At 30.9% G+C, this 19,477-nt stretch overlaps 1 protein-coding gene across 9 annotated transcripts in view; it reads right to left on the bottom strand.

The window, feature by feature from the left end:
• The window catches only part of LOC126734959 (uncharacterized protein CG43867), a 180,777-nt gene that overhangs the window by 40,742 nt on the left and 120,558 nt on the right, over positions 1-19,477 (bottom strand). Inside the window, exon 1 of one of the 9 annotated variants that reach the window (XM_050438825.1) lies at positions 9,032-9,210. The exons of the other annotated variants lie outside the window; for them this stretch is intronic. The gene's annotated coding sequence lies outside the window, so the exon portion shown is untranslated. Of the gene's footprint in view, positions 1-9,031; positions 9,211-19,477 lie in introns of those variants that run through there. 9 annotated transcript variants of the gene reach the window in all.

Here is a 19,477-nt window from a genome sequence, read left to right as displayed (position 1 = left end):
GTATAAATTTTGATGGCCTTTCTTGGCTGGAAAACTTTCTTGGCCACAAACTATTAAAATAAATTCTCGAAAACAGTCACGTATAGAACAATTGTGTAAAGATTTATTATTTGGGTTCACGCGAGTGGTCTATCGATCCCGAGTTATAAGTACCCACCAGACGTAGACATCACTTAACCAAACGAAGCGTAACCTATAAAATTGAGAGGAACACTGGGGCTTACATGCTTTTAACCACTTGTATTATGTGGAAATGTGAAAATAAAAGCACGGCAGCGTAAAGTGAATTTTTATAAAATTGCCGCTGAAGTTAATGCGTTGACAATAATATTTTGTGTTCTTGCTTTAAAACTCACGGTTTGGAAAAAGTGGCTATGAAAATGGATTCATAATATGAGGATAAAATAAAACTGCATTTTTACATATTACTATATTTAAGAGACATTATGTTTTACTTAATAAGTAACCAAAAACATATACTGGGTGCCTCAGGAATCTCAGAATAGGTGAAATACTATAACTTGTTTATATTTTTTTAAACAAAACAAATGAAATTTATATACATTGTGTCCCAGAATGAGTGAATTTATACGTAAAAATGACAAAAAGTTTTGGGGTTGAAATTTGACCGTTTGGCATTCAGTCCTGCTTGATTAAAAAATAAAATTTAGCATATTATTATTTTTTTAAAACCAAGCATGCTTGATACGAGCATTTTTTAAATTTTATGAGTAGGTATTAGTAGAATTTTTAGGCAAGATATAAAAAAAGTTTATGAGAAAAAGTTGTTTAGAATACCAAATTATGCCCGAATACCGAAATTTATAACCATAGGCCTACTTTGATTTTTACGTTTTGTGTACCAGTTAGTTTTTTTATTCATATTTAATTATTAGAGAAAAACGAACTAATTTATTTATCTAATAGTTAAATTACTGATCTAAGAGTTACAAACCAAAAAAACAAACAAAAATGTACTTCGGTACTTCTTTTGTAAATAAATGTACTTCTTAAAAATACTACATAGTACGTCTAATTTAACAAAAAAATTTATTTTATTTACTTTTTTTAAATTTATTCAATGTAGCTACTTCCATTATCGAAACATTTTCCAATATCTTTACTAAGCATTTTAAAAAAAATTCTAATTTCTTCAATGGAAATTGAATTACAAGAATCTTTAATTCTTTGTTTTAGTAATTCCCTGCATTTGGTAATGACTCGGAATAAACAATTTGCTTGGCCCCATAAATAGGAATCAGAAATGGTTAAATCAGGTGACCGTGGCGGGCACTCAATTGGGCCGCTTGTTTTAATCCTTTGATTCGGAAAAGTTCTATTCAACACTTCTGCTACACGAGTGCGCTGGACAGCCGTCGTGTTGAAAATAAAGATTTATTCTTTGATCAACTGGTACAGGTTCTAAGTATTCTTTAAAAATTTGTTCCAAAATTTCAAGCTATCTTTCTCGATTAAGAGATCCTTTAATATAGTATAGTCTAATAATACCTAAATGGTAAGATATGGTGCACCTAACGTTGACATTTTGAAAATATTGCCTCTTGCCATGGATTACAAAGTTTGGCGTTTCACTGGATCAAACCAACAATTTTGGGATGAAATTAAAACGTGAAAGACACAGTTTGTCGTAAAAGTAGATTCGTCCGAGAATATAATTTTTTTCTGAAAATCCCTGTTCTCTAAAATTTTATCGCCTAACCAAACAGAAAATAATAAACGGTTGGCGCGCTTCATCCCTCTCTTCTAAAGTATGCAAGTGCCTTGATTTCAATACTTTAATATTATTCAGATTTGCTTATGTTCAGCACCGCCGACCTAGCTCTCAGTGACATCCGAGGGTTCTAAGCAATTGACTCCAAAGCAAGGATTGTAGCAGCATCGTGGTTATCGTATCTCTTTTTCTGCTTTTTTTTCATCTTAACACTACCCGTGGCCTCAAAAAGTTTCATTAGTCGTCTCGCAGCAGATATTGTGGATATTTCTCACGAAAAAGATTCAAAACGTATTTTAATGACATACTGTTTCTCTACCATACGATTGCACAATGAAAATTTTCTGCTCCAAATTTAACATTGTTCTGTAAATTCTGATATTATTAATAACTTATAAACTTTACAATAAGATAACAAGTTTGTTTGTACATAACTTTGACAGTGACAATGTTTTATAGTAGCTGCCACATTTAACTGAGAATGTTAACATTTTAAAAAACTCGACAAAAACTCGTAAATGCAACAAAAAAGAACCCAATATAATAAGCGACATGCATTCCATGAGCAAAAAATTCCTACCGATCGTAAAAAGAATTAGTCCAAGGGCAATAATTTTTAAAATAATCACTATTTTAACTATTAATATTTATTTAGTTTTTGTTTAAACTTTTAAAAAAGTGAGAATAAATAATTAAATAATGAACAAATAATAATAAATAATTTAAACGTGAAAACCAAAGTAGACCTATGGTTATGAAATTCGGGCATACATTTGCATTCTAAACAACATCTTATTACAAATTTTTTTTATATCTTGCCTAGAAATACTACTCTACCTACTCATAAAATTAAAAAAATGATCGTATCAGGGCATGCTTGATTTTTAAAAAATAAAAATATGCTAAATTTTATTTTTTAATTCAGCAGGGCTGGCTGACAAACGGTCAAATTTCAACCCCAAAACTTTTTGTAATTTTTACGTATAAATTCGCTCATCCTGGGACACACTGTATATACAGATCGTGTTATCGTAAGCTACGTATTACCCAAAATAATGGCAACACCGCTTGGTTGCGGCTTGCAGGCGGCGGAATTTTTCGTTTTTATTTTTTGAACCAGGAGTCAGCACACCTCACTTTGCTGTGTTACTGCACGTTGCATTAATAATTTTTGAGCGTTATTTTCGTGTTTTTTTTCACTATGGCTGTTTATACCCCTTCCGAAAGAGTTCAACTAATTTAATGGTTTTATGGAGGCAATTCGGCAGTACAATGTAGAGATTTGTTTTCAGTGATATTTGAGAATAGACCGAATCCTTGTGCAAAAACGGTTTTAAATGTGGTTACAAATTTTGAGACACCTTTTTGTCTTCAAGATGGTAAAAAATGCCACACAAAAAGTCAAGAACCACCTGTTGAAGTGGTCCAGGATATAGAACGGCGGGAAGAAATGGTTTGCAGTACCCTAGAACTTGATTCGACACACAAAAGTGTTGGAGAGGAACTGGGAATGAGCAATAAAACTGTTGCTCTTATCTGGAAAAAATATGGGTACAAATGTTTCAAGTATACAAAAACTCAGGAAATATTTCCTGAAGACCAGTGGCGAAGAATGGAATTTTGTGAAACCATGATGGAAAAGGCAAATGAAAACGAATATTTTTAAAAAAATATTTTGTTTTCTGATGAATCTTCTTTTCCATTACATGGCAAACACAATCCTTCCATTGTTCGTTATTGGTCTCAGGAAAACGAGCACAGAAGTTTTCAGTTTCGTACCCACTATCCTCAGAAATTGAATGTTTGGGCAGATATTTTGGGCGACAATGTTATAGGGCCATTTTTTATTGATGGCACTTTAAACGTCCAAAAGTACCTTGAGTTGCTGCAAAACCAAGTTCTTTCTGCCATTCAATTGTTCCTACCTGATGTAGACCTGGGATCGGTTTATTTTCAGCAAGATGGCTGTCCTGCGCATAACGCGGCTAGGGTAAAAGAATTTTTAACAAATACTTTTCCTAATCGCCTTATTAGTGGGACAGGCGATATTAAATGGCCTCCTAGATCTCCAGATTTGTCACCAAATGACTTTTATCCGTGAGGTTACCTTAAGCAGGCCATTTACAAGCATGAATTTAGTAGGCCAACAAATTTAGAGGAGTTGCGAAATAAAATTGTCGAAGCTGCCAATTCCATTTTACTTGAAACTCTTTTAGAGGTGCGAAATAGCTTTTACGATAGGTTAAGTTTTTGTTTAGCGAAAGAAGGCGGTTTATTTGAGCCTTTAATTTAAAAAATGATATGTTGTTAAGTTTGTCTATTAGAGTTTTATTTCTAATTTTTTATTTTATTTTTGTCAGAGTTGATATTTTATTTTTTATTAGAATAACGCTTTAATTTTCATTATGCAAAACACAGCATATTATACATTTTAAGATTACAATTCTATGCGGGTTTTACACATTGTCATGTCTGTAAAACCCGCATAAGAATAAATATTTTAAAAATGCCTGGAATTATTTTTATTTTTCAATTATTGTTTTTGTTACACAGCAATTTAGATACACAGGAGGACGTTTAATTTTATATTTGACAAAGTTCTGTCAATCATCTCCTCACCTCCAGCTAACCTCACTTTTGTATTTCAAATGGCAATCTCAATAGGCATACAATCTTCTATTTAACCAAACCGAAAAAGAAACAAAATCGGTTAACGTATAAGAGAATAGTAAGCAAAAATGTGTGGACAAATTTCTTTAGACCTCCTCGAAAATTCAATATATCCCTCAATCGTCCAATCTTTGGAAAACAATGGATGAAAATGGTGTTGGAATACTAAACGAAAATAATTTGTATTTTCAACAAGATGGAGCTCCCATGCACTACGATTTAACAATCCGAGAGTGGCTTAATCAACAGTTCCAGAAATGTGGATTGGTAGGCGTGGTGCAATGGACTAGCCGTGCGCGTAAGACCAGAGAAAAACAAACCACCTTGGGTGTTGAAAAACAAACCACTTGGTGGCTTGCTTTTCTCTGGTTAGACTTAACACCAATAGATTTTTTCCTTTGCTATATTTAAAAAATGAAAATATTTATGATTTAAAGGATCGAATTACTCGCTAATGTAGAGATATTGGCGGACAAACAAGCGTGAGGAATTTCAAAACAGATTATTGTCTTGCGAATAATTAATAACTAACGCGATTTATTTTATTAAGTGGTACGATACGATACGAATGATGGGGGTTCCCATTTAACATATCAAAGTGATGTTAGCTGGAGGTTAGGTGAAGTGATTGACAGAACGTTCTCAAATATAAAATTAAACGTCCTCCTGTATATATAGATTGAAGTGTTCTTTTTTTTAAAGAAGTTATTAAGGGTGGTTCATTTTAAAGTAAAAGCATTGTATATAAATATATTATATGTATTATGTAATAACTAAACACTGTTAAAAATCGTCTTTGAATTGCTTCTATTCATATACCTATATGATACTGATAAAATGGACTTCATACAACTGAAGCATATTCTACATACAATTAATCCGTACTTGCTATACAAGGAGGATACAACATTATCAATATGCGTCTTAAACGGCAGTGCAATGCAAAACGTGACGCCAAATCCGTAAACGTTTCCGGTCGTTTAAGGGCAACGTAAGATTCATTTTTAAACAGTAGGCCATATTTTAACATTAATCCGGGTTTCGCTTTATTACTATAATACCATTAAATAACACGTCTTAAATTTTTCGAGAGGTTTTCGCACTATGACCTATATTCTGAACAAGGCAGTGCAGTTTTAAGTTATAGAGATATAATATATATAAGCCTTACAAAAATTTGTGTAAATGAAATCAGTATTGGCACTATTATGAACAGATTTATTGCATTCGATATGTCGATAAAGAACTCGTTTCAAAAGGATTTTAAAAATCTTTTGAAACAAAGTTGCCTATAATAGATAAGCCAAAAATTTGATATACCTCCCTATCTCCTTTCTTCACAATTGACAGACTTTTACGATTTCCATATTCATATTAAAGTCATGATTTTGATAAATTAAAATTTTGTAAAAAATCATTAAGAATTGTGATTCTCCTATTAGTTAGAATAGTCGCTAATCGCTAAGGTTAAAGTCTTCCACAACGAGATTTGTATCTTTTAAGATATGCACCAATATCAAAGCTTGTTCAATTTTGGTTAGTGGAGTTTAAGAGGATATATAAATATTTAGCAAACAAATAGGAAAAATGATTGATATGACAATTGCTAAAATAAGTGGATGGGTAACGTTCGATTTTTTTAAAATGTAAATGTTATAAACTTCGAACCAAGCTAAATCTCGTTTAAAAGAGCACTTCTCTTTATTATTTTATCTTATACAGGAGAAATACGTAAATAATTATATATAATTAACTTACATGGAATAATGAAGCCCTACTTCAACTATGTTATTCTTAAAATAGTGATGATATTGTAAATAATTGTACAGGGTGTCCTGAAAATGTAAGAAATCTGTCGGATTCAGGTAGAAAATAAAAAATAATATGAAACTTTCCTACAAAAAACTTTCCTATAGGCCCTCTCTACGAAGATACGGCTCCTTAAAGACGCCGCTGGAAAGCGTTTTTTTTTTATAAATTTACTTGGTAATAATAGAAATAATATTAATAATGGAAATACTTGGTATAATTTAATAAAAAATTTACGTGATTAACACTACTAAGGACCTCTTAAAACGGAGTTCTTAAAACATATTTACTTTGTTTATTTTACCAGGGGCGGACCTAGTTGTACATTATAATGCTTAAATTTTTGACACACAGTATGATTAGGCTCTGAAATAATAAATATAGATAGCTTAAACCTAAAACTAAAGAAAAGGCACTCTTATTTATTATCGATAAAATTAACTGTTTTGGAGAAAAAAAAAAGGAATCGCTATTTTATTTTATTTAAAAGAACCATATGTTATTTTTTTTAAGCGATGCCACAGGTATATAAACAACAGAAAAGTTACATTTGAAGTTGTTTAATCTGAAAAAGTACATGTTTTTAAAAATGCAGTGTGGTTATTAGAAAGGCGCCGTAACGATATTGTTTCAAAAATGTAAACCTATGTTTTCCTTAAAATGAAAAAATAACCTAAAATAAATATAGAAGCTAATAATTCGAAAAAAAAATTAAAAATTTCATAAGTAGGTTCAACTTGGGCTGCGTGACGTCTGATACACTCGCGGGTACGATGAATCGTCCGCCCCTGGTAAAATAAACAAGGTAAATGTGTTTTAAGGACTTCCTTTTAAGTGGCCCTTAGTAGTGTTGATTACGTGAAATTTTTATTAAATTATACCAAGTACTTCAAAAGTTCTTCAAAAAAGAAAAACCGATTACCAGCGGTGTCTTTAAAAGGCTGTATTTTTGTGAGGAGAGCCTATAGGAATTTTTTTATATAGGATTTTTTAAGTTCTATATTATTTTTTTATTCTCTACCTGAATCCGAGAGATTTCACACATTTTCCGGGACACCCTGTATATAAAAAGTTCATCAATAAAAAGTCATAATTTAATCGGATTCTCTTTTTATGGTGATACAATTGTATTTTCAAAGACAAAGAGTGCTTTTGATATTGTCTGAACTTCCATATTTTACTATATATTTAATTATCTTTAAAATGTATATACATATATTTCTTTAACTGTTCTGCTTGATAATATACTAGTTAATGAGCATTAGTAATGAAATATGCTTTAAAAAAATCTTATTAATCTTGTTTTTATTAAAAGTTTCTTTTTTATGTAATATTATATTCAGCATGTTTTGGTCAGTTTCAAAATTTTGAATTGTTTACCTTCCTTTTTCTTCAATTTATTTGTTTTTTGTGTTTTTGATAATTTATTATTTTCCATGACTTGCATTGTCACTTTATTTAGGGTGCGCTTGTGGGTAGAGAAGTAGGATAAAAAGTGTTATTTAAGCCAAAAAAAGCTACACTTGCAAACCCAGCAGTAATCAGCTGCTTTTAAATTTATATTACAATATTAAATGTAATAGACAGGATTGAGGTTTGTTCATCTAAACAAATAAATTTAAGAGGTCACCCAAAGCTGGAAAACCTAAGTCTTAAATTTTTGTTATAAATATTTTCACATAAAATGAGATTATTCGTAATAAAGACATCGTGGTAAGAAATAAATTTCTATCCGAATTGAAAAATGAAAGTAGACATGCTTTTTGACCTTTTCAAGTTTAGACACCGTATGAGTATACCATTTTCCAATAACATAGTTTTATTTATAAGATTTCTTATTATTAAGGAACTAAGCCAAATTTCATATTTATCGGTACTGACATCTTTCATATACATACATAAAGATATCTAGCTAATTGTATTATTTTATATTATTATAGTAATTTCAATACTTCATATTTATAGTCACTTCCCACGCAATTAGATGACCAAGATTAAAGAATTAGCTCTTATCATATTACTTAACGTAATAAAATTTGTCATTTATTATGGTCCTATTATTATAAAATTACATTCATTTAATAAATAAAACAAACTTTGTTTATTATTAAATTAGCTCAGTAGAGAGGCTACTACTGTAATGGCACTCCTGATTGTTCATAATGCTATTTTATGGGTCATTACACTAAGTGCCATATGTCTTGTTTATTTTAAGACCACGCACATTTAACTCTACATTTTGATGCGACAGTAAAGAAGTATTAGGAGCTTTCATATGCTTGATAAAAATAATCTAAAACATAATATAATATGTAAATATATATACATAATATTATAACATACTATATACTATTATATATTCATTTCATTTTACTTTGCAGTTCTACAAAATCAAAAAATCGAAAAGGTCTTTTGTTGTAGGTTGTAAGAAGTATATACTCTTTAATATTATTATACTTCTAGTTATTACTTATAATTTTAGTAACAAGCATATATCATGAAAAGATTTAAAAATTAATACAAAGTATTTAATATTAATTATACAAAAATACGGAAAAAAATATCAATATGCCTGTTCCATTTAAGAAAACTTACTTTCTAAATATTTTTTGTGCTAGGAATACAACATACTTTCATAACCACGTACAAAAATAAGATATTATTAAGTTATTAATAACACCACAGTTTTAGGAAGATATAGATATTAAAAGTCGTCAGGAGCTATCGTTCTTAAATTGTCAAATGTCTTAAAACTGAAATAAATAAATAAACCAAGTTTCAAAGTACATAATAAGTTGAACCATTTGAGGCAGGACTTACCGTGGCAAAATAAAACAGTTTTACTGTAAATATACATTGTCGTTTTAAAAGCACTTAAAATCACTGGGTAACAAATTTAAAAGACCGTCCGCGAAGAACTCGGGTAAAAATACCAGGTTATGACTGGATGGCATAGGCGAACTAAGAGCGTCCCGACGGCGACGTTTCGCCGCTTGTCACAAAACTTCGCCGGGAGAACCCCAAACTCCCGGTCATCGCCTCGATAGCTGGGATTGTTTGTGTACAATATTAAGCGTCATCGCAAGTATATTTCGCCAGTGGTATATTTGTTTTTACTGGCAACAAAGGACTATTTAGATAGAAGTTAAGTTAGATTAAAAAATTATTTAGCATCGCATGAATGAAAAGAAAAACTTGAATGGAACTAATTTTTAAAAACATGGAAAAAATGGTGAGGACTAAGCGAGCCTTGTTTATTATGATCTAGTTGATATAACATACAAATGAAATATACTACTTAAGCTAATCAGCTTTTTTGAGTAAAAATCAATTTTTGCTTCGCGATATGATATACAGGTTAACAAATTGAAGATTACGCATTATCCAAAATAATGACATCACCGATTTCTCTCTTCGACGAGCGAGCGCCTCCGGTCGTCTAATAGGTATTTACAGTTTTTATTTTTTACAAAATAATAATAATAACGGCATGTTTTATTTTGCTGTGTGGCTGCACGCTGTACTATTGAATATTGAAGTTATTGTTTCTTTCTCAACTTATGGCTGTTTATACTCCTTCTGAAGGAGTTCAAATTATTATAGAATAGGAAAAGAAGTATATTCTTTTTTTAGATAGTTTCGTAAAACCCATCAGGCGAAGTCTAGACATAGGCTATTCTTACTCAACCCGTAAATTTCCGTCATCTGACCTAAATGACCTTTAAGTTAAGATTATCATAATAAATGACAACAATTAAAATAATTTACTTATCTCTCTAAAATACAATAATCATTAGTTTAAGCAGAAAAGCATAAATAAAAAAAAATATATTAATTTTTACAAGCCATTCAAGCAGTAAAGTAAGGAAAATGTTTTACAAGTTTTGTTAACTTAGAAATATCATGAATACTAAATTGATTATTCAAGTATAGTGTATAGCTTTAGTGAAGTCGCTGCTTAGGTATTGTATAATGGTATATGCTAATAGGTATTGTATATTGTATAATGCTTGCGGCTTATAAAAATACCTTAAATTTACTACAAAATCGTCAAAATATATTAGTAAAAATAGAACTTAATAAACTACCCCGTTACTTATCTTCCCAATTGTATGCGAATTCTGACTTACTTAATCTTCAAAATTTATACGTTTTTGGTTTGAAGTAAATCATTCACATCAAACTAGAGCATACGTTAAACTAAATCTAAACATATCTTTACTTCATTTATCTGCATTACAAATATATATAACTTATGCCAAAAATTTAGAATTTATTGCCTCCTTCATTAGGAAAAATTTTGCATAGAAAAACTATATTTAAAAAGAAGCTAGGAGTGTTTGTTTCTCAAAATCCAAAATTTTTTGCGAATCTATTTAGTTTTAATAATGCGTAAATATTAAATTTCTAAACTTACAAACTAGAGATAACTATTGTGAAACTGGTGTTCGTCTCTATGCAGCCCTACTGATTTATCCTTATTTTTTATAGATTATCTCTATAGATTAAAATAAAAAACTTAATCTATGTAATAAAAGTTCTTAATTAAGAATGAAAAAATAATCATTAAACCAAATTTATGAAAGTTTTGGCTATTTGCAAAAGGCGAGTCGTTAAATTCTTTGAAAAGGTACATCACTACTGCAGCGCACAGTCCCCGTTTCTAGTTTTCTTCTGCCTGTGACCAAACAGGCCCTCTCGTCCTCCAAAATTTACAAATTTAAGCAAACGTGTATACCAGTACTCAAATAACTTTTTGACAGCTAATATTGTGCACGAAGCCGAATTGAGTTACGCAACATTGCTGGTTACAATTTTAAATTTCCCGATATCCATAGTATTACTTAGTTTAAGTAGCTAATGTAGGTAGGTCATGTATTATTTGTAACTTTGCTTAATATTTTTTGATTTGATTTTGTTTCACAGAAACCAAACAGCTGTACCTAACAGTATACACTTTTTTGTTACTATTGCCCAATTTGATTAGAGAGTAATATTTCTCGCACTTATATTTAAATTGCTAGATATTGTATTTTTTGACTTCGTCTGATAAGGAGTTGTAAGGTTTAATCAAATTACTGATAAAGTGATGTAAATTATTCCTAGGAGAGAATTTACTTTTTTGTGGTGAAGAGAAATTGGGGGCTAATAGAAGCCCGTGCACAAAAGTTGCCAAGTGAAGAGTTCTACGCTGTACCATATTTCACCTGTTATTTGCACTCGGAAATTTTGGGATATATGATCCTATTTTTTTAATCCATATAAGAGGTCTACAGCATGAGTTTTGGACCCTCTGTATTTAATTTTTGTCAGTGCTATAGAAGGAAGACCCATATATGAAATCGCAGTATCCAAGGTGTTCATTAAAACGCATGGTAGATTCTCATCTACCAGACGCCGTAGATTTTTTGCGGTCATTACAAATTATAAACGAGAGTTTTGTAAAGTGAGAAAAAAAACTCCTTTAATTTTTTAGGACCAATACAAAGTACTTTGGTTTTATCAGAATTTAATTTTAAATTGTGTTATAAAGATAGAGACTAACAGTTTCCCAATCCCTGTTAATATTACTTTGGGCTTGTTGTATTTATGATAGATGAAATGAGCGGTAGAGTTGTTTGTCGTCAGCATATTCTTTAATTTTGCAGGTTTTGTACATGTTATTATGTCAGTAGTGCAAATGATAAAGGGGAGAGGGGACAGAATGCAACATTGAGGAGTTCCAGACATAATATATACAATTGATGATTCTTTGTTATTATATGATATTTTTGATTTCCTGTAGCTTAGTAATGATTTTACGAGTATAACAGAATCTTTATCAAGACCGTAGTACCTCAATTTTGCGAGGAATAGCCGGTGATCAATATAAAAACACTTACTAAATCACCGTCATAGCCTTAATAATCGGTGCTATAATCTTTAAGGATTCCTTGACCATTGAGGCTCGGGCAATTTTTCCAGTAAAAAATTAGAAGATTTGATTGTAAAGTATTTTCTCTAATATTTTGGATACGGTGGAAACAATGCTAATTATGCGCCGGTCGGAGAAATTCTCAGGACTGGCTTTAGAAAGAGGAAAACCTCTTGAAATTATCTATAAATCTGTAACGGTATTATATTCAATTTAGCTATTTACCAAATATAAAATTACATATTCAACATATGGACTACATAGCTTAAGCATTTTGATATTAATGCTATCTGATCCTAAGGCGTTTGTTTTTAAAAAGTTGAAATTGATACGACTTTCTTCAAACTTGAAGTGATCCTCATTGTTATAAAGGCTATTATTATAGAAATTAATTTGGTTAAGAGAATGCGAAGAAATATCTTGTAGAAAAAATGTATAGTATGAGTTTATTTCTTTCGGATTTGACAAATTATTAGGTATTTCTTTTGACTTCTTAGAGTGTACATTTAAGTCATTTAAGGTTCTCCAAAGCAGGGTTGTTTTGCCTTAAGGTTAGAATACCATATTTTTTTAGCCGTTCGTGCCACACCAAACGATTTCTTAATGATTTGTAAGTTTTTTTTTGTATTTTTGCCAGAATTTAATTTTTTAATTTCTTCGTTCTTTGGGTTTTGTAATACTAGCTACCCGAAATGGCGCATATTTGTCGAATAAAGAAAGACGTCAGAAGTGTCTTAAAAATATAGATAGTGATTTTGTAATTATTATTTCTTTCAAAGAATAGATTTTGCCAAGAAAGTTGTTGTAAACCACTTAGAAAGTTAGTATTATTTAAATTTTTGAAGCAGCGCATTTTATTTTTAAGTGTAAGTTTAGAAGAGCTAAGAGCAAGCTTAAGATGAATAAGATTATGCTCTGAAATCTGGACAGCAGAAAAAGTTCCGAAAGAGCATACAATATCTTTGTTACTTATAAGAATTGGACCCCATACAGCCAGTTGTGTTACCTATTTTAGTAGGTTCGTCCAATAGTTGGGACAGGCTGTAGAAATTAGTGTTTAAAACAGGGTTTTATAAATTTTGAAAAATTACATTAAGAGCTACTAAGCATATTAATAAATCTAACGTTAAGAAGGCTTCACTTAAAATATTATCAAAATACGGAATAAAAGGGATTTGTTTTCAATTGCTTTTAAAAATAGGCAGATTCTTTGCAAAAAAACAATTTTAAATATAATTTCGAATTTTGGACATTTTTTTATAGTGCAAGAACCTTCTATTGAAGGATTTCAAGACCAAGAAAGACTAGAATAAATGGTTTGTAATGCCCTAGAAGAGGATCAAGTAAAAGTGTTGGATAAGAACTGGGTATGAATGATTAAACTGTTACCAGAAATTTTTTTTTGACCAGTGGCGAAGAATGGAATTTTGTGAAACCACGAGGGAAAAAACAAATGAAATTTTTTTTTTACGAAATATTCTATTTTTGGACAATTCTCTTTTATTGGGAAACACAATCCTTCCGTTGTTCGATATTGGTCTCGGAAAGCATAGAAGTTTTCAATTCCGTATTTAGTATTCTCAAAAATTGAATATTTGAGCGATCATATTATAGGGTCATTTTTTTATGGTACTTTAAATTCCCAAAAATACCATGAGTTGCTGAAAAACCAAGTTCTTTCTGTCATTGAAATCCTGCTTGATTTTAATACAATACCAATTATTTTCTAAACTAACATATAAAATGTATAGATATCGTCAAAAATAGAAAATATAAATACATAAAACAAACACAAACTAAAAATTACAACCATAAACGAAATAACGATTAAAAAGTCAAATCAAATATTGGAATAAAGAAATTATCTTTATTTACTCACTCACAAATATTTGAATAGTTATTCTTAAAAATTACTAAAAACGTTGATTGAAAAATTGACGCTAAAACTGAGATGGCTCATTTAAAAATTCTTTTACACTGTAAAAGTACTTTCCTATCAAATAAAGCTTTAGTTTATTTTCCAAAATATTAATATTTAGGGCCATCTTTATGCTGAGATGAAACTTATTAAAAAGTTTGGTCCAAAATTCGTAACGAACAACTTGGATTTAATGAGTCTTGTTCTTCTTAACATAACCTCGCTTTCATTTCGAGTGTTGTAATTATGAAAATTATTAATAAGATTAAGGTTTTGATACACGTATATACGCACGCATGTATACACGCATTAGGAAATCACTATCTAAGCTAAAGTTAAAATTTTGTAACCAACAAAATATGGGCGATAAAATGTTATCTACGATATTTCCATAAGACAACGAATTACACGCTTTTAGTATAAAAATATCTTTTTAGCATAAGTTGAGACTCCTTAGGTTTGTACAAAAGAACCTGCAATGCTCTTCCCATAAAAGAACGGCATCCAGTACAATTCACAAAAACTTTACTGAATATTGTTTTTTTAGTATGTATAGTATATATTATTAGAGCCAATATTAATTTCAAGATTTTCTTAATTTTGCTTTGCGTGAAGTTTTATGTAATTGGTTTTTTCAAAATTCAAAGACATTTTGTTCGAAGGAAACAAATTAGTTATTTCAGAGCTAAATTAGAGACAAATTCTATAGAATTCTCCTGATTAGGCCGAACATTACTAAAACTACCATCAGCAAATTCCATTATACTGTTATGTTATATACAGTGTCCATTAAACGCGGATTAACGACTATCAAGAACATTACAGGCTCAAGAATGGATCCTTGAGGAACTCCTAATTCAACATTCAGTGAAGATGATCGCTGAAAGCTTTATGTACTGTCCCTGATCTGTACAAAACTGTATCAAAGTACCGTACCATGAACATCGTACAATTTTATCCTTTTAAAAAAGACTGTAAACTCTACGCAATCGAACGCCCTGCTGACATTACAAAAAAACCCCAGGGCGCTCTAAGAAGAACACGCTAGGAACGTTAAATTTCGATTTTAGGATGAAATTTTTTTTCCACTTTTTTCCAGTTTTTTACACTAAATGCCAAGCCTCTAGCAGAGGTAAGCAAAATAAAAATCGTTAAAAGAGCTTACTAGAAAGCCAGATAGACATCCATAGACTTTACAAAATTCAAGGGTTAATATCAGTATAAAAATATCTTCAAAATAAAGTCAGTCGACGCTTCTTTTCATTTAATATTTTAGGGGTGACTATCGTAAGTTTAGTGGCGTTTGTCAATGATCCGAGGTGCCTAAAATTAGCTCTATTTTGTTTTTAAATGACCACCAATGTGTTAACATTTTTAACAACAAAATATACTGCATCAGCTTACCCCTAAAAAAATATATAAGAGCCATGTAAAGAAAATCGAAACTCTAAATTTTTTTTAATATTAAAAAAAATCAGAAAACTAATAATTAAAAATGAAATACTGGTGAAACAAGCTTTCTCCGTTTTCTATCATATCTCTGGCTATTTGTCGAGGGTGTGCATACTATCCTTAACAAAAAAAGGAGTAGGGGAGACAAGTTTACTTTCCTGCATATTAGTCATTGCTCATACGTTAAAACCGAGATACGGCTGGGTGGGATTTGAAAATAAGGGAGGGAAAGCCTTTAAGCAAGGGTTCAGAACGATTTTATTACTTTTGGCGTTATAAAAAACATTTTTAAAGTACGTCGTTAAATGTTTTCTATTAATTTAAGCCTCATATTACAATATTCTTTTAAGCCACCGTTATATACATAAATTAACTTTTTTTAGTAAATAATAAAAAAAATCATAATATAAGGTGATGGATGACTGATTGTAGGATAAACGTATATGAAAAATAGAACGTAGTTATGTTCTGAAAATTTGGTTGCTCTGGTAATGGACCCTCGTAATGACCCTATTAATCTTAACATGTCAGTTTTGCGACGTTGCCGCTTTTTTGAAAAATACGGTAGCTTTTTCCTGGTTTTTTTGGGTGAGAAATCACACTTAATTTGATCATTTATCTCGACAAATTATTTGGACTTAAATTACCCGGACTGTTTATGCTCGCAATTATTCTGATCAGTTGTGAAAGACGTCGCCAATATTTTTTAGCTAAGAATGAAAATTTTCGTGCACAATTAGGAAAACGTCGAAAGGGGCTACAATATATCGCCAGTGTTGATTTATTACTTTAATAAGACGAGAATTAAAAGTTTTAAATGCAATGCATGTGTATTCACACTAGATTTTCATCCGAATTTGCCTATATATCTAAATACATATACAGGGTGTTTCCTAACTACGGTACGATACTATACAGGGTGAATCGTTAGGTGGTTTTATGAAAAAAAGTTCCTATGAACGTATGTCGGGAGTTGCTTTGTTTCTGAGATACAAGGCGATGAAGGTTAATAACGGTATTTTAAAAATACTATAACTATCCTTAAACCGATTTGGTTGAAATTTGGTGCAGTTATTTGAAGTTATAAGACGCTTATTTAACTGTAACTAGATTGAAATTATTAGGTCCAGTGGCGTGTCGGTGGGCACCACATGCTTAGTGTTGAGACAAAAACAAGGCCAATAATTGTTTTGCAGCTTTTTATTTATTTTTGTATTTAAGCAACTAAAAATACAACTTTTTCGTATCTTATATTATCTTCATATCTGGCTTTGTTATCGAAAAAAAAAATTTTATGTATCTTTAACTCATTCTAAAAATTATCCATGGACGACAACATGAAATAAAAACCAATTAATTCGATAAACAATTTCGACCTTAAAGTAAATGAGCAAAATGCCCACCTTCTGATAAAATACACGACTGCAAACTATTTGTCATTGAGTGTCTGACACGCTCAAAAATACCTGGAGCATCCCTTATGATAGTGCAATTGACAATTATCCGATTCCTCAAGTCATTCACATCTAGAACAGAAGTTTTATAAAGAAGAGCCTTCAGATGGTCTCATAAATAGTAATCCAGGGGATTCATATCAGGACTGCGAGCCGGCCAATTTTGAGGTCCTGCACGTCCAATCCAGCAATTAGGGTAGATGACGTCGAGATGCTGACGAGCAAGAACACTGAAATGAGCTGGAGCCCCGTCGTGCATAAACCACATGTTGACTCTTACTTGTAGGGGTACTTCTTCTAATAAAGTGGGTAAATGGTGTTGCAAGAAATCCGTGTAGGATTCACCTGTTAATCTTGACGGTAAAAAAAATGGGCCAATTAGGCAGTCACCAATAATTTCTATCCAAACGTTCAGCGAAAATTGTTGCTGAAAATGAGTTTCTCTAATAACGTGGGAATTTTCGTCGGCCCAAAAATGATCATTGTGGAAGTTCATGATAGCATCTCTTGAAAAATTTGCCTCGTCCGTAAATAAAATATTTGGTAGGAAATTATTATTGTGTGCCATCGTATGAATCAACCACCTGCAAAACATTAATCTTGGATGAAAATCCCGAGGCAGTAGAGCTTGTACACGCTATATGTGATATGGATGCAGAAGGTTTCTTTTTAGAACTTTCCAAACGATTTTTAAACTGACTTCAAGCTGCAGTGCAATCTTCCTGATACTATTGGAAGGATCTTCTTCTATCGCATCAAGTATAGCTTCTTCCAGTTCAGGCTTTGTTATAGTTTCTGGTCTTCCACCACCCATATTTTTATTACTCCCAGTTTCACATAATCTTGCATGTAGTTTTCTAAATGTTTTTGCACATGGAATTATTCTGTTAGGATATCTGTCCTGGTAAATTCTTCGTGCTTCTTCCGCATTTCCATTTGCTAATCCATAAATAAAGTGCATGTCGGTCATTTCATGGTTAGTAAAATTATTCATAATGGAGTAATGAATCACTGCTAATTGACAGCTGAATTTTACTTATAGCAATTCTATCACTGTCAGCTGGTCTCCAAAGCAGGTAGGTACAAAGGAGGTAGTTGAATGGACTTGCCAATTATTTGTTATAAGAAGCAGTGTATTTGTTATTTTGTTGTATTTCAAAAATCTGATAATAAAAATCATCGTAAGTTGAATGTTTATTATCATAGTAAACAAGATATAAGAGACCAAAAAGTCGTGCATTGGAGGGTGGACATTTTGTTCATGTACTTTAAGGTCGAAATTGTTTATCGAATAAATTGGTTTTTATTTCATGTTGTCGTCCATGGATAATTTTTAGAATGAGTTAAAGATACTTAAAATTTTTTTTCTCGAACACAAAGCCAGATATGAAGATAATAAGATAAGATACGAAAAAGTTGTATTTTTAGTAGCTTAAATACAAAAATAAATAAAAAGCTGCAAAACAATTAATTATTGGCCTTGTTTTTTTCTCAACAATAAGCATGTGGTGCCCACTGACACGCCACTGGACCTAATAATTTCAATCTAGTAACAGTTAAATAAGCGTCTTATAACTTCAAATAACTGCACCAAATTTCAACCAAATCGGTTTAAGGATAGTTATAGTATTTTTAAAATACCGTTATTTTTTTGAACCTTCATCGCCCTGTATCTCAGAAATAAAGCAACTCCCGACATACGTTCATAGGAACTTTTTTTCATAAAACGACCTAACGATTCACCCTGTATAGTTTCGTACCGTAGTTAGGAAAAACCCTATATTGCATTTTGTTTATTGGTCTATAACATTCCTTAAAAAAACCTTAGTACCACAAAATCTGTAAAAAACGAATAAAAATATATGATGTGGGCCAAATAAAATATATTTTTTATACATAAGTTAATACTTAACAAAAAACATACTTTTCTAGGTAACAAGATTTTCAGAAAACAAACAGAAATAAAAATGAACTTATTAGAATAGAAATTGTTCAGCAGACGTAGCTATCTTACCAGTAATATATAAATGACATATACAGTGTTTCCCAAATTCGAGGCTGACCATATTGAATTCACGGAAATTGTAAAAGGTACAAAGTCGGTTAAGTTTGTACAAACCGCAGATTGATACCGTTTAAACATTTTAAAAGATCCGAGTATTTAGTATTATAACTTTGCCTCAATTTAACCGACTTATATTTTACGACTTCTAGGATCGCAATGGTTTCCAAAATCCCTGGAATTTCAGATTTTACTTATTGTAAATTTTTCTGTAAATATTTTGCATATTTGAACAATGCATAATTTTTATCAATAAATGATCTTACGAATTATAGGACAGAACTAACCTCAAAATCAATTAAAAAATCGAATACCTTAATATATAGAGTCATTTTATAATTTTTCTTACATTTAACAACAATGTTGCTTTTTCTGGAGTTTTTGTCATATCAATATTTTAAATCAAAATCATGCCTGATTTTGATTTAAAATATTACTATCTGTATCACCATATGAATTATTCATT

Source organism: Anthonomus grandis, chromosome 4, assembly GCF_022605725.1.
Source record: "Anthonomus grandis grandis chromosome 4, icAntGran1.3, whole genome shotgun sequence".
Classification (NCBI taxonomy): Eukaryota; Metazoa; Arthropoda; class Insecta; order Coleoptera; family Curculionidae; genus Anthonomus; species Anthonomus grandis.
Note: the sequence above shows the minus strand (reverse complement) of the source record. Positions and strands in the feature narration are given on the sequence as shown.